This window comes from Triticum dicoccoides, chromosome 2B (genome assembly GCF_002162155.2).
Source record: "Triticum dicoccoides isolate Atlit2015 ecotype Zavitan chromosome 2B, WEW_v2.0, whole genome shotgun sequence".
Lineage (NCBI taxonomy): Eukaryota > Viridiplantae > Streptophyta > Magnoliopsida > Poales > Poaceae > Triticum > Triticum dicoccoides.
In genome coordinates, this window is record NC_041383.1 from 111,778,809 (window position 1) to 111,793,312 (window position 14,504).

The window sequence follows — 14,504 nt, forward strand, 5'->3', positions numbered from 1 at the left end:
TAAAATTCTATGAACAAAATTACAACAGAAAAAATCATAAAAATTCTATGAACAGAAAAAAATCGTAAAAATTTGACATACTCGGCATATATATGAACATACAAACATGCATATTCAACAATAATATCACAAAAAAAAATCAATTAACAGAAAAAAATCTAACACAATATGAACAAATTAGTTACACAATATGAAAAAAAATTAACAGAAAAATCTATGAACTATATACACATCTAAATTACTACACATCTAACAAAAAAATCTATGAACTACACAAAAATCTAACAAAAAATCTAAAAAAACTCTAACAAAATCTAACTCAATTAACTACACATCTAAATTAACTACTACTAACATCAAATTAAATTAGCAAAAATTTTGCTCACGGCGACAGCGACGGTGCGTGCGGGGCAGGGGCCGGCGGTCGACGGTGAGGTGCGGCACGGGGCGGGGCGGGGCAGCGACGGGCAGGGGCTGGCGGCGTTACGCGGGGCACAGGGCGCGGGGCAGGGGCGGCGACGGCGTCGGGGTGGCACGGGACGGCGCGGGACGACGACAGCGACGGCAAGGCGGAGACGGACGGGCAGCCTGGCGGCGTCGGGCGGCGGGGAAGAACGAACTGAACCAAATTTTCACGAGTGCTGCTTATATAGGCAGAGCATTGGTCCCGGTTCATGGCACTAACCGGTACCAATGCCACCCCTTTAGTCCCGGTTGGTGCCTCCAACCGGGACCAATGGCCCTGTGCTGCCCACGTCGTGGCACGAAAGTTTAGTCCCACCTCGCTAGCTGAGGGAGCTCGAGAGTGATTTATAAGCCCCACTCCCGCTGCCCTCTTGAGCTCCTCTCAAATGCAGGCTTTCGGACCTAAACACACTGTATCTGCCTGTGGGCCTGCTGGGCCTTCTTCGGGCCTGAATCCTGGCCCAACTAGCTGGGTTTCTAGTCGTATCCAGGCCGTGGTGGCCTAGTAGGTGGCATTTTTTATTTTTTTCCAGTTTTTTGTTTTCTTTGTTGCTTTACTTTTTTATTTTGTAATAGTTTATTTTATTTTGTTTTATTTTGTTTCTACATATTTGTTTGTAAAAATTTATTTTATTTTATTTTATTTCTACTTATTTATTTTATTTTATTCTACTTATTTATAAAATTTTATTTTGTTTATACTTATTTATTTTATTTTATTTTTTGCTGTTTGTACTTATATTATGAAAATTCTTTTTGCTTTTAATGTTTTTCACAGAAAATACTTTGATAATTCTTTCTACTTATTTATAAAATTTTAGTATGTTTCTACTTATATATTTTATTAGAGTTTATTTTATTTTATTTGGTTTCTACTTACATCATCAATTTTCAACCCTTTCACCCACATAGCATGTGCTAAAAAGTTGAGAGGGTTATTTTTCATGTATTTACTGATTATTTTGAGCTATAAGACCCTGAAATTGAAAAGCATTTCAAAAGAACTCTGAAAAGGTTGGAAGTTGGCATGGTATCATCATTTCATCCACAAAGCATGTGCAATAAAGTTGAGTGTGTTACGGCAAAAACTGGATGCACTTCATGTACAAAACGGACAATCTTTTTCGAAGTATCAGGATTTCATACGGAAACTTGTCTGTTACAACAGGCATTTCAAATGAACTACGAAAAGGTTGAAAGTTGGCATGGTATCATCATAATAGTTGTGGACAAAGTCTTCACTTTTTCTTCGCTTGTGTCCTTTCCTTATTGCGCCGTAACCATGGATAATCTTCATCATTTATCAGGATGCTTGGGTCAGCCTTGACTTTGAAGGGAGGAATTTCATGAAACTTTTCATAATCTTCGGACATGTCTATCTTGCCCTCCAGTCCCACGATGTCCCTTTTTCCTGAAAGAACTATGTGGCGCTTTGGTTCATCGTATGATGTATTCGCTTCCTTATTTTTTCTTTTTCTCGGTTTGGTAGACATGTCCTTCACATAGCTAACCTGTGCCACATCATTGGCTAGGACGAACGGTTCGTCAGTGTACCCAAGATTGTTCAGATCCACTGCTATCATTCCGTATTGTGGGTCTACCTGTACCCCGCCTCCTAACAGATTGACCTATTTGCATTTAAGCAAATGGACCTTAAAGTCTACTCCGTAGTCAAGTTCACATATGTCCACTATGTAACCATAATATGTGACCTTTCTCCTCTCGGTGGCAGCATCAAAGCGGACACCGCTGTTTTGGTTGGTGCTCTTTTGATCTTGGAGGATCGTGTAAAATGTATTCCCATTTATCTCGTATCTTTTCCAAATTGTAACAGTCGAAGATGGTCCCCGGGACAACGAGTACAACTCATCACAAACAGTGTTTTCGTCTCTGAGACGTGTTTCCAACCAACTGCTGAAAGTCCTGATGTGTTCACATGTAATCCAGTCATCACACTGCTCTGGGTGTTTGGAGCTGCTATGGCTTGAGCTTGCGTTTGTTTTCCTCGAAGAGGAGAGGGTGATGCAGCAATAGTAGCGTAAGTATTTCCCTCAGTTTTTGAGAACCAAGGTATCAATCCAGTAGGAGGCTCCTCAAAAGTCCTACGCACCTCCACAAACAAACTGAGAACTCGCAACCAACGCGATAAAGGGGTTGTCAATCCCTTCACGGCCACTTGCACAAGTGAGATCTGATAGAGATAGTATGATAAGATAAATATATTTTTGGTATTTTATAATATAGATGCAAAAAGTAAAGATGCAAATAGAAGTAAATTGGAAGCAAATATGATAAGAGATAGACCCGGGGGCCATAGGTTTCACTAGAGGCTTCTCTCAAGATAGCATAAGTATTACGGTGGGTGAACAAATTACTGTCGAGCAATTGATAGAAAAGCGAATAATTATGAGATTATCTAGGCATGATCATGTATATAGGCATCACGTCCATGACAAATAGACCGACTCCTGCCTGCATCTACTACTATTACTCCACACATCGACCAACTCCTGCCTGCATCTAGAGTATTAAGTTCATAAGAACAGAGTAACGCTTTAAGCAAGACGACATGATGTAGAGGGATAAACTCATGCAATATGATATAAACCCCATCTTGTTATCCTCGATGGCAACAATACAATACGTGCCTTGCAACCCTTTCCGTCACTGGGTAAGAACACCGCATGATTGAACCCAAAGCTAAGCACTTCTCCCATGGCAAGAAAGATCAATCTAGTAGGCCAAACCAAACTGATAATTCGAAGAGACTTGCAAAGATAACTCAATCATACATAAAAGAATTCAGAGAAGATTCAAATATTATTCATAGATAAACTTGATCATAAACCCACAATTCATTGGATCTCGACAAACACACCGCAAAAAGAGTTTACATTGAATAGATCTCCACAAGAGAGGGGGAGAACATTGTAGTGAGATCCAAAAAGAGAGAAGAAGCCATCTAGCTAATAACTATGGACCCGTAGGTCTGTGGTAAACTACTCACAACTCATCAGAGGGGCAAGGATGTTGATGTAGAGGCCCTCCGTGGTCGATTCCCCCTCCGGCAGAACACCGGCGAAGGCTCCAAGATGAGATCTCACAGATACAGAAGGTTACAGCGGTGGAAATTGTGTTTCGGGTGCTCCCTGGATGTTTTCGGGGTACGTAGGTATATATAGGAGGAAGAAGTACGTCGGTGGACTCCCGAGGGCCCCCCCAGACAGGGGGCGCGCCCTACAGGGGGGGCGCCCTCCTATCTCGTGGGAGCCTCGGCTACTTCTTGGTTTGCACTCCAAGTCCTCCGGATCACGTTCGTTCCAAAAATCACGCTCCCGAAGGTTTCATTCCGTTTGGACTCCGTTTGATATTCCTTTTCTTCGAAATACTGAAATAGGCAAAAAAAACAGCAATACGGGCTGGGCCTCCGGTTAGTAGGTTAGTCCCAAAAATGATATAAATGTGTAAAATAATGCCCATAAACATCCAAAAGGGGTAATATAATAGCATGGAACAATCAAAAATTATAGATACGTTGGAGATGTAGCAAGCATCCCCAAGCTTAATTCCTGCTCATCCTCGAGTAGGTAAATGATAAAAAAAGAAATTTTTCATGTGGAATGCTACCTAGCATAATTCTCAATGTAATTTTCTTTATTGTGGCATGAATGTTCAGATCCAAATGATACAAAATAAAAGTTCATATTAACATGAAATGGTGATACTTCAAGCATACTAATCAAAGTAATCATGTCTTCTCAAAATAACATGGCCAAAGAAAGTTATCCCTACAAAATCATATAGTCTGGCTGTTGCTCTATCTTCATCACACAAAGTATTTAATAATGCACAACCCCGATGACAAGCCAAGCAATTGTTTCATACTTTAATAATCTCAAACTCTTTCAACTTTCACGCAATACATGAGCGTGAGCCATGGACATAGCACTATATGTGGAATAGAATGGTGGTTGTGGAGAAGACAAAAATGAGAAGATAGTCTCACATCAACTAGGCGTATCAACGGGCTATGGAGATGCCCACTAATAGATATCAATGTGAGTGAGTAGGGATTGCCATGCAACGGATGCACTAGAGCTATAAATATATGAAAGCTCAACAAAAGAAACTAAGTGGGTTTGCATCCAACTCGCTTGCTCACGAAGACCTAGGGCACTTTTGAGGAAGCCCATCATTTGAATATACAAGCCAAGTTCTATAATGAAAAATTCCCACTAGTATATGAAAGTGACAACATAAGAGACTCTCTATGATGAAGATCATGGTGCTATTTTGAAGCACAAGTGTGGAAAAAGAGATAGTAGCATTGTTCCTTCTCTCTTTTTCTCTCATTTTATTTTTTTCTTTTTCTTCTTTTTTATTTTCTTTCTTTTCTTTTTTTTCTTTTGGCCTCTTTTTTTTGGTATTTCTCCCTTTTTCTTTTCTTTTTGTAAAGTCCGAAGTCTCATCCCGACTTGTGGGGGAATCATAGTCTTCATCATCCTTTCCTCACTAGGACAATGCTCTAATAATGAAGATCATCACACTTTTATGGATTTACAACTCAAAGCTAGAACAAGATATGACTCTATATGAATGCCTCCGGTGGTGTACCGGGATATGCAATGAATCAAGAGCGACATGTATGAAAATTATAAAAGTGGCCTTGCCACAAATACGATGTCAACTACATGATTATGCAAAGAGCAATATGACAAAATTAATGCGTGTCATATGAACGGAACGGTGAAAAGTTGCATGGCAATATATCTTGGAATGGCTATGGAAATGCCATAATAGGTAGTTATGGTGGCTGTTTTGAGGAAGGTATATGGTGGGTGTATGGTACCGACGAAAGTTGAGCGGCACAAGAGAGGCTAGCAATAATGGAAGGATGAGGTGCGTATAATCCATGGACTCAACATTAGTCAAAAGAACTCATGTACTTGTTGCAAAAATCTAGAAGTCATCAAAAACCAAAGCACGACACGCATGCTCCTAGGGGGATAGATTGATAGGAAAAGACCATCGCTCGTCCCCGACCGCCACTCATAAGGAAGACAATCAATAAATAAAATTGTGCTCCAACTTCATCACAAAGCGGTTCACCATACATGCATGCTACGGGAATCACAAACTTCAACACAAGCATTATTTAAATTCATAATCACCCAACTAGCATAACTTTAATATCACTACCTCCACATCTCAAAACAATTATGAAGCATCAAATTTATCATAGCATCCAATTCACTTTCTATGATAGTTTTTATTATACCCAACTTGGATGTTCATCATTCTAAGACCAACTTTGTAACCATAGCAAATACCATGCTGTTCTAAAAGACTCTCAAAAAGATATAAGTGAAGCATGAGAGACTAGAAATTTCTTCAAAATTAAGACACCACCGTGCTCTAAAAGATATAATTGAAGCACTAGAGCAAAAACTATCAAGCACAAAAGATATAAGTGAAGCACATAGAGTATTCTAGCAAATTAATCAAATAGGCTTCTCCCAAAAGGTGTGTACAGCAAGGATGATTGTGGAAAACTAAAAAGCAAAGACTAATATAATACACGACGCTCCAAGCAAAACACATATCATGTGGCGAATAAAAATATAGCTCCAAGTAAAGTTAACAATGAACGAAGATGAAAGAGGGGATGCCTTCCTGGGGCATCCCCAAGCTTAGGCTTTTGGCTATTCTTGAATATCTTGGGGTGCCTTGGGCATCCTCAAGCTTAGGCTCTTGCCACTCCTTGTTTCATAGTCCATAAAAGCTTTACCCAAAACTTGAAAACTTCACAACGCAAAACTCAACAAGAAATCTTATGAGCTCCGTTAGTGAAAGAAAACAAAACCACCACATAAGGTACTGCAATGAACTCATTCTTTATTTAATTTGGTGTTAAACCTACTGTATTCCAACTTCTCTATGGTTTATAAACTATTTTACTAGCCATAGATGCATCAAAATAAGCAAACAACGCACGAAAAACAGAATCTATCAAAAACAGAACAGTCTGTAGAAATCTGTAACTAACGCAAACTTATGGAACTCTAAAAATCCTATAAAAATAGGAAGTCCTGGACAATTTGTATATTGATCAGCGGCAAAAATAATCAACGCAAAATCACGTTCCGGTGATTTAACAAAATTATACTGGTGTGCGCAAAGTTTCTGTTTTTCAGCAGAATCAAATCAACTATCATCATAGGTTATCCTATAGGTTCTACTTGGCACAAACACTAATTAAAAGATAAAAACACATCTAAACAGAGAGTAGATGCAAGATTTATTACTAAACAGGAGCAAAAACAAAAAACATAAAGAAAAATTGGGTTGCCTCCCAACTAGTGCTATCGTTTAACGCCCCTAGCTAGGCATAAAAGCAAAGACAGATCTAACGAGTGCCTTCTTTGGCACTAAATTCATAATTAGCCCGCATGATAGATTCATAAGGTAATTTGACTTTCTTTCTTGTAAAGTGCTCCATGCCTTTCTTTAAAGGAAATTGGAATCTAATATTCCCTTCCTTCATATCAATAATCGCGCCAATCTTTCTAAGGAAAGGTCTACCAAGAATAATAGGGCAAGAAAGATTGTAATCTATAACAAGAATGATAAAATCTATAGGCAGCAAATTTTTATTTGCAACAATAAGAACATCATTGATCCTTCCCATAGGCTTTTTAAAGGTGGAATCCGCAAGGTGCAAATTTAATGAGCAATCATCAAGATCATGGAAACCTAGAATTTCACATAAAGTTTTCGGAATTGTGGAAACACTAGCACCCAAATCACACAAAGCAAAACACTCATAATATTTAATTCTAATCTTTATAGTAGGTTCCCACTCATCATTAATTTCTAGGTATAGAAACTTCCAAATTGAGTTTTTCATCATAAGATTGCAACAAAGCATCAACGATATGTTTGGTAAAGGCTTTATTTTGACTATAAGCATGAGGAGAATTAACAACGGATTGCAACAAGGAAATAGAACCTTTTAAAGAAAAATTATCATAATCAAATTCCTTGAAATCCGAGATAGCGGGTTCAATGTTATTTGAAGTTGTGACCTCTCCAACCTCACATTTACCAAATTTAGCATCAAGATCTAAGGCTCCGAATTCTTGGGACGCCTTCTAGGCAAAGTTGATTCATCATCAATCCCATAATCATCAAAATTCATATTGCAAAACATAGATCTAATAGGAGACGCATCAATAACTTTAAGATCTTCATCATTATTCTCATGGAAACTAGAAGAACACGCTTTTATAAAGCTATCTTTCTTAGCACGCAATCTAGCGGTTCTTTCCTTACACTCATCAATGGAAATTCGCATTACTTTGAGAGACTCATTGATATCATGCTTAGGAGGAGAAGGTCTAATTTTAAGAGAATCAACATCAAGTGAAAGTCTATCAACGTTCCTAGCCAAATCATCAACTTTGAGCAATTTTTCTTCAAGCAAAGCATTAAAATTCTTTTGAGAAATCATAAATTATTTCACACTATTCTCAAAATCAGAGGTCATCTTATTAAAATTACCATAAGAAATATTGTAGGAATTTCCATAATTGTTAGAGGAATTACTAGGGAACGATCTAGCATTAAAGTTTCCTCTATAAGCATTGTTTCCAAAAGTATCCCTACCAAAAAAATTCACATCCATAGATTCATTATTATTCTCAATCAAAGAAGACAAAGGCATATCATTGGGATCAAGAGTAGTATTTTTAGTAGCAAACAATTTCATAAGTTCATCCATCTTTCCACTCAGAACATTGATTTCTTCTATAGCATGCACTTTTTTACTAGAAGATCTTTCGGTGTGCCATTGAGAATAATTCGCCATAATATTATCAAGAAGTTTTGTAGCATCTGCTAACGTGATTTCCATAAACGTGCCTCCCACGGCCGAATCTAAGAGATTTCTAGAAGCAAAGTTCAAACCGGCATAAAATTTTTGTATAATCATCCATAAATTCAAACTATGAGTAGGGCAATTACGAAGCATCAATGTCATTCTTTCCCAAGATTGGGCAATATGCTCATGATCAAGTTGTTTAAAATTCATAATATCATTCCTAAGAGTGACAATCTTAGCGGGAGGAAAATACTTAGAGATAAAAGCATCTTTGCACTTGTTCCAAGAATCAATACTATTTTTAGGCAAAGACGAAAACCAAACTTTAGCACGATCTCTAAGAGAAAACGGAAATAACTTCAATTTGACAATATTGTTATCCATATCTTTCTTCTTTTGCATATCACACAAATCAACAAAGTTGTTTAGATGAGTAGCGGCATCTTCACTAGGAAGGCCGGCGAATTGATCTTTCATAACAAGATTCAGCAAAGCAGTATTAATATCACAAGACTCAACATCATTAAGAGGAGCAATCGGAGTACTAAGGAAATCATTATTATTGGTGTTCGAGAAATCACACAATTTGGTATTATCTTGTGCCATGGCAATAAGTAATCCAACACACAAGCAAACAGAAAAAGGCAAGCGAAAAGAGAGGAGGAGATTGGGAGAGAGAGGGCGAATAAAACGGCAAGGGTGAAGTGGGGGAGAGGAAAACGAGAGGCAAATGGAAAATAATGTAAATGCGAGGGAAATGGGTTTGTGATGGGTACTTGGTATGTCTTGACTTGAGCGAAGACCTCCCCGGCAACGGCGCCAAAAATCCCTCGTTGGCGGGAGGTCGAATCTTGACTTGACTTGGTGGAAGCCTCCCCGGCAACGGCGCCAGAAATCCTTCTTGCTACGTCTTGAGCTTGCGTTGGTTTTCCTCGAAGAGGAGAGGGTGATGCAGCAATAGTAGCGTAAGTATTTCCCTCAGTTTTTGAGAACCAAGGTATCAATCCAGTAGGAGGCTCCTCAAAAGTCCCACGCACCTACACAAACAAACTGAGAACTCGCAACCAACGCAATAAAGGGGTTGTCAATCCCTTCATGGCCACTTGCAAAAGTGAGATCTGATAGAGATAGTATGATAAGATAAATATATTTTTGGTATTTTATAATATAGATGCAAAAAGTAAAGATGCAAATAAAATTAAATTGGAAGCAAATATGATAAGAGATAGACCCGGGGGCCATAGGTTTCACTAGAGGCTTCTCTCGAGATAGCATAAGTATTACGGTGGGTGAACAAATTACTGTCGAGCAATTGATAGAAAAGCGAATAATTATGAGATTATCTAGGCATGATCATGTATATAGGCATCACATCCATAACAAGTAGACCGACTCCTGCCTGCATCTACTACTATTACTCCACACATCGACCGACTCCTGCCCGCATCTAGAGTATTAAGTTCATAAGAACAGAGTAACGCTTTAAGCAAGATGACATGATGTAGACGGATAAACTCATGCAATATGATATAAACCCCATCTTTTTATCCTCGATGGCAACAATACAATACGTGCCTTGCAACCCTTTTTGTCACTGGGTAAGGACACCGCAAGATTGAACCCGAAGCTAAGCACTTCTCCCATGGCAAGAAAGATCAATCTAGTAGGCCAAACCAAACTGATAATTCGAAGAGACTTGCAAAGATAACTCAATCATACATAAAAGAATTCAGAGAAGATTCAAATATTATTCATAGATAAACTTGATCATAAACCCACAATTCATCAGATCTCGACAAACACACCGCAAAAAGAGTTTACATCGAATAGATCTCCACAAGAGAGGGGGAGAACATTGTATTGAGATCCAAAAAGAGAGAAGAAGCCATCTAGCTAATAACTATGGACCCGTAGGTCTGTGGTAAACTACTCACAACTCATCGGAGGGGCAAGGATGTTGATGTAGAGGCCCTCCATGGTCGATTCCCCTCCGGCAGAACGCCAGCGAAGGCTCCAAGATGAGATCTCGCGGATACAGAAGGTTACGGCGGTGGAAATTGTGTTGCGGGTGCTCCCTGGATGTTATCAGGGTACGTAGGTATATATAGGAGGAAGAAGTACGTCGGTGGACGCCCGAGGGGCCCACGAGACAGGGGGCGCACCCTACAGGGGGGCCCCTCCTATCTCGTGGGAGCCTCGGCTACTTCTTGGCTTGCACTCCAAGTCGTCCGGATCATGTTCGTTCCAAAAATCACGCTCCCGAAGGTTTCATTCCATTTGGACTCCGTTTGATATTCCTTTTCTTCGAAATACTGAAATAGGCAAAAAAACAGCAATACGGGCTGGGCCTCCGGTTAGTAGGTTAGTCCCAAAAATGATATAAATGTGTAAAATAAAGCCCATAAACATCCAAAAGGGGTAATATAATAGCATGGAACAATCAAAAATTATAGATACGTTGGAGACGTATCAGGAGCGCAGATTGTTCTTGTGTTCATCGACATAAGGGGTCACCAAGGTAGAGTTCTGTAGAACTGTGCAGTGTGCTTGAGACAAACAATATCCTCCCTGCATATTATTGTCTCCCCTCCAAGCGTGCCTTTTCCAGTCAGTCCACCCTCATACCACGATTTAGGGAGACCTATCTTGTTAAGGTCAGGAATGAAGTCAACACAAAACCCAATGACATCCTTTGTTTGATGGCCCATGGAGATGCTTCCTTCTGGCCTAGCGCGGTTATGGACATATTTCTTTAGGACTCCCATGAACCTCTCAAAGGGGTACATATTGTGTAGAAATACGGGGCCCAAAATGACAATCTCGTCAACTAGATGAACTAGGTCGTGCGTCATGATATTGAAGAAGGATGGTGGGAACACCAGCTCAAAACTGACAAGACATTGCACCACATCACTCCTTAGCCTTGGTATGATTTCTGGATCGATCAACTTTAGAGAGATTGCATTGAGGAATGCACATAGCTTCACAATGGCTAATCAGACGTTTTTTAGTAGAAGCCCCCTCAATGCAACCGGAAGCAGTTGCGTCATAATCACGTGCAGTCATGAGACTTTAGGTTCTGAAACTTTTTCTCTACCATATTTATTATTCCCTTTACATTCGACGAGAAGCCAGTCGGGACCTTCATACTAAGCAGGCATTCAAAGAAGATTTCCTTCTCTTCTTTTGTAAGAGCGTAGCTGGCAGGACCTTCATACTGCTTTGGAGGCATGCCGTCTTTTTCGTGCACACGTTGCAGGTCCTCCCATGCCTTGATGACCCACAAGTATAGGGGATCTATCGTAGTCCTTTCGATAAGTAAGAGTGTCGAACCCAACGAGGAGCAGAAGGAAATGATAAGTGGTTTTCAGTAAGGTTTTCTCTGCAAGCACTGAAATAGTAGGTGATAGATAGTTTTGTGATAAGATAAATAGTAACAAGCAAAAAGTAAATAAAGTGTAGCAAGGTGGCCCAATCCTTTATGTTGCAAAGGATAAGCCTGGACAAATTATAATAATGAGGAAGGAGCTCCCGAGGACACATTGGGAATTATCGTCGAGCTAGTTTTCATCACGTTCATAAGATTCGCGTTTGGTACTTTGATAATTTGATATGTGGGTGGACCGGTAGTTGGGTGCTGTCCTAACTTGGACAAGCATCCCACTTATGATTAACCCCTATTGCAAGCATCTACAACTACAAAAAGGAGTATTAAGGTAAACCTAACCACAACATTAAACATATGGGTCCATATCAACCCCTAACGAAGCAACGCATAAACTAGGGTTTAAGCTTCTGTCACTCTAGCAACCCATCATCTACTTATTACTTCCCAATGCCTTCCTCTAGGCCTAAATAATGGTGAAGTGTCATGTAGTCGATGTTCACATAACACCACTAGAGGAAAAGACAACATACATCTCATCAAAATATCGAACGAATACCAAATTCACATGACTACTAATAGCAAGACTTCACACATGTCCTCAGGAACAAACGTAACTACTCACAAAGCATATTCATGTTCATAATCAGAGGAGTAATAATATGCATAAAGGATCTGAACATATGATCTTCCACCAAGTAAACCAATTAGCATCAACTACAAGGAGTAATCAACACTACTAGCAACCCATAGGTACCAATTTTTGGTTTTGATACAAGATTGGATACAGGAGATGAACTAGGGTTTTGAGAGGAGATGGTGCTGGTGAAGATGTTGATGGAGATCGACCCCCTCCCGATGAGAGGATCGTTGGTGATGACGTTGGTGATGATTTCCCCCTCCCGGAGGGAAGTGTCCCCGGCAGAACAGCTTCGCCAGAGCCCTAGATTGATTCCGCCAAGGTACCGCCTCGTGGCGGCGGAGTTTTGTCCCGTAAGCTTGCCCACGATTTTTTTCAGGGTAAGAGTGATGATATAGCAGAAGATGGATGCCGGAGGCCCACCAGGGGGCCCAGGAGATAGGGGGCGCGCCCTAGGGGGGCGCCCCCTGTCTCCTGGACAGGGTGTGGGCCCCCTGGCCTATTTCTTTTGCCCATAAATTCTTATTAAATCCAAAAAGTTGTTTCGTGGAGTATCAGGACTTTTGGAGTTGTGCAGAATAGGTTTCCAATGTTTGCTCCTTTTCCAGCCAGAATTCCAGCTGTTGGCATTCCCCCTCTTCATGGTAAACCTTGTAAAATAAGAGAGAATAGCCATAAGTATTGAGATATAATGTGTAATAACAGCCCATAATGCAATAAATATTGATATAAAAGCATGATGCAAAATGGACGTATCAACTCCCCCAAGCTTAGACCTCGCTTGTCCTCAAGCGGAAGCTGAAATCGAAAAATATGTCCACATGTTTAGAGATAGAGGTGTCGATAAAAATAAAATATGGACATGAGGGCATCATGCTCATTCTAATAACAACAACATATATGGATTTTGTCATATGATTTCCTATGCTCAAGTAAATAAGCAATTCACAATGTCAAGTATGGTTCAAAAACATCATTGGGGAACTAACAAACTATAATCTCAGTCATTGAAGCAATTGCAATTTATCGTAACATTAGAAAGAGTCAATAATAGAGCTTTTAAGCAAGCTCACATACTCAACTATCTCGTAGTCTCCTATAATTGTTAACACTCACGCAATACTTGTGGTTATAGAGTTTCAGCCGGACACTGAGAAAGATAGGGGCTTATTATGTTGCCTCCCAACATATTCACCTTTAGGTGATGTCAACAATAATAGCCTATGCAAACTTACATCCAATTGGATATATATATCATGATCTTTCAAACACGAGGAGCTTTCCAAAGGATAAAAATAAAAAGGGAAAGGTGAGGATCATCTTGACTCAAGCATAAAGTAAAAGCATAAAGTAAAAGATAGGCCCTTCGCAGAGGGAAGCAGAGGTTGTCATGCGCTTTTAGGGTTGGATACATAAAATCTTAATGCAAAAGAACGTCACTTTATATTGCCCTATAATGCCCCGGATACAACTTTCCATATTCGTAACTCCAACTCTTGCCTTTTCCGGAGATGCGATATGTTTTTTCCTCCGTGGTTGGGTTTTTGTCTGTTGTTTTGCATTTTGTTCTTGTTATGCATCTCATCTCATCTCATCATGCGCATTGCATCGGCATCGTTTTCATAAAACTTGCATCTGTTTGTGTTCCGCCGGTTCTCTCCGTTGTCCGTTCGGAGTCCAGACCACACTCGCACGCGCCCGCGGCACCTCCAAAATATTATTTTATAAGTGGCATAAAAATGTTCTCGGAATGGGTGGCAACTTGTCGTGCGGTCTTATTATAGTGTAGACAAGCCGTCTGCCAAGTTTCATCGCATTTGGAGTCCGTTTGATAGCCCAACCGTCATCCGTAGCGGCACTGTTGCCGGTTTAATCGTCGGACATTTCGGTTTTCGAAACTACCGTCGGGCCTCTCTCTCTCTTCTTTCCACTCAGCCCAACCTCTCTTCACAGCCCACCTAGGCCTGCCAACCCCCCCTCGCGATCAGATCCGTCGGATTTCGATCGGAGGCTCCAAATCCCTCCTAACCCCCAAACCCTAGCAAAACTGCCATATATAGCAGCCCCCCTTGTCATTTTTGAGCCTTCTCCTCCCTCCTCCTCGAAATCTGCGCCCCCCCAATCATCCTCCTGCC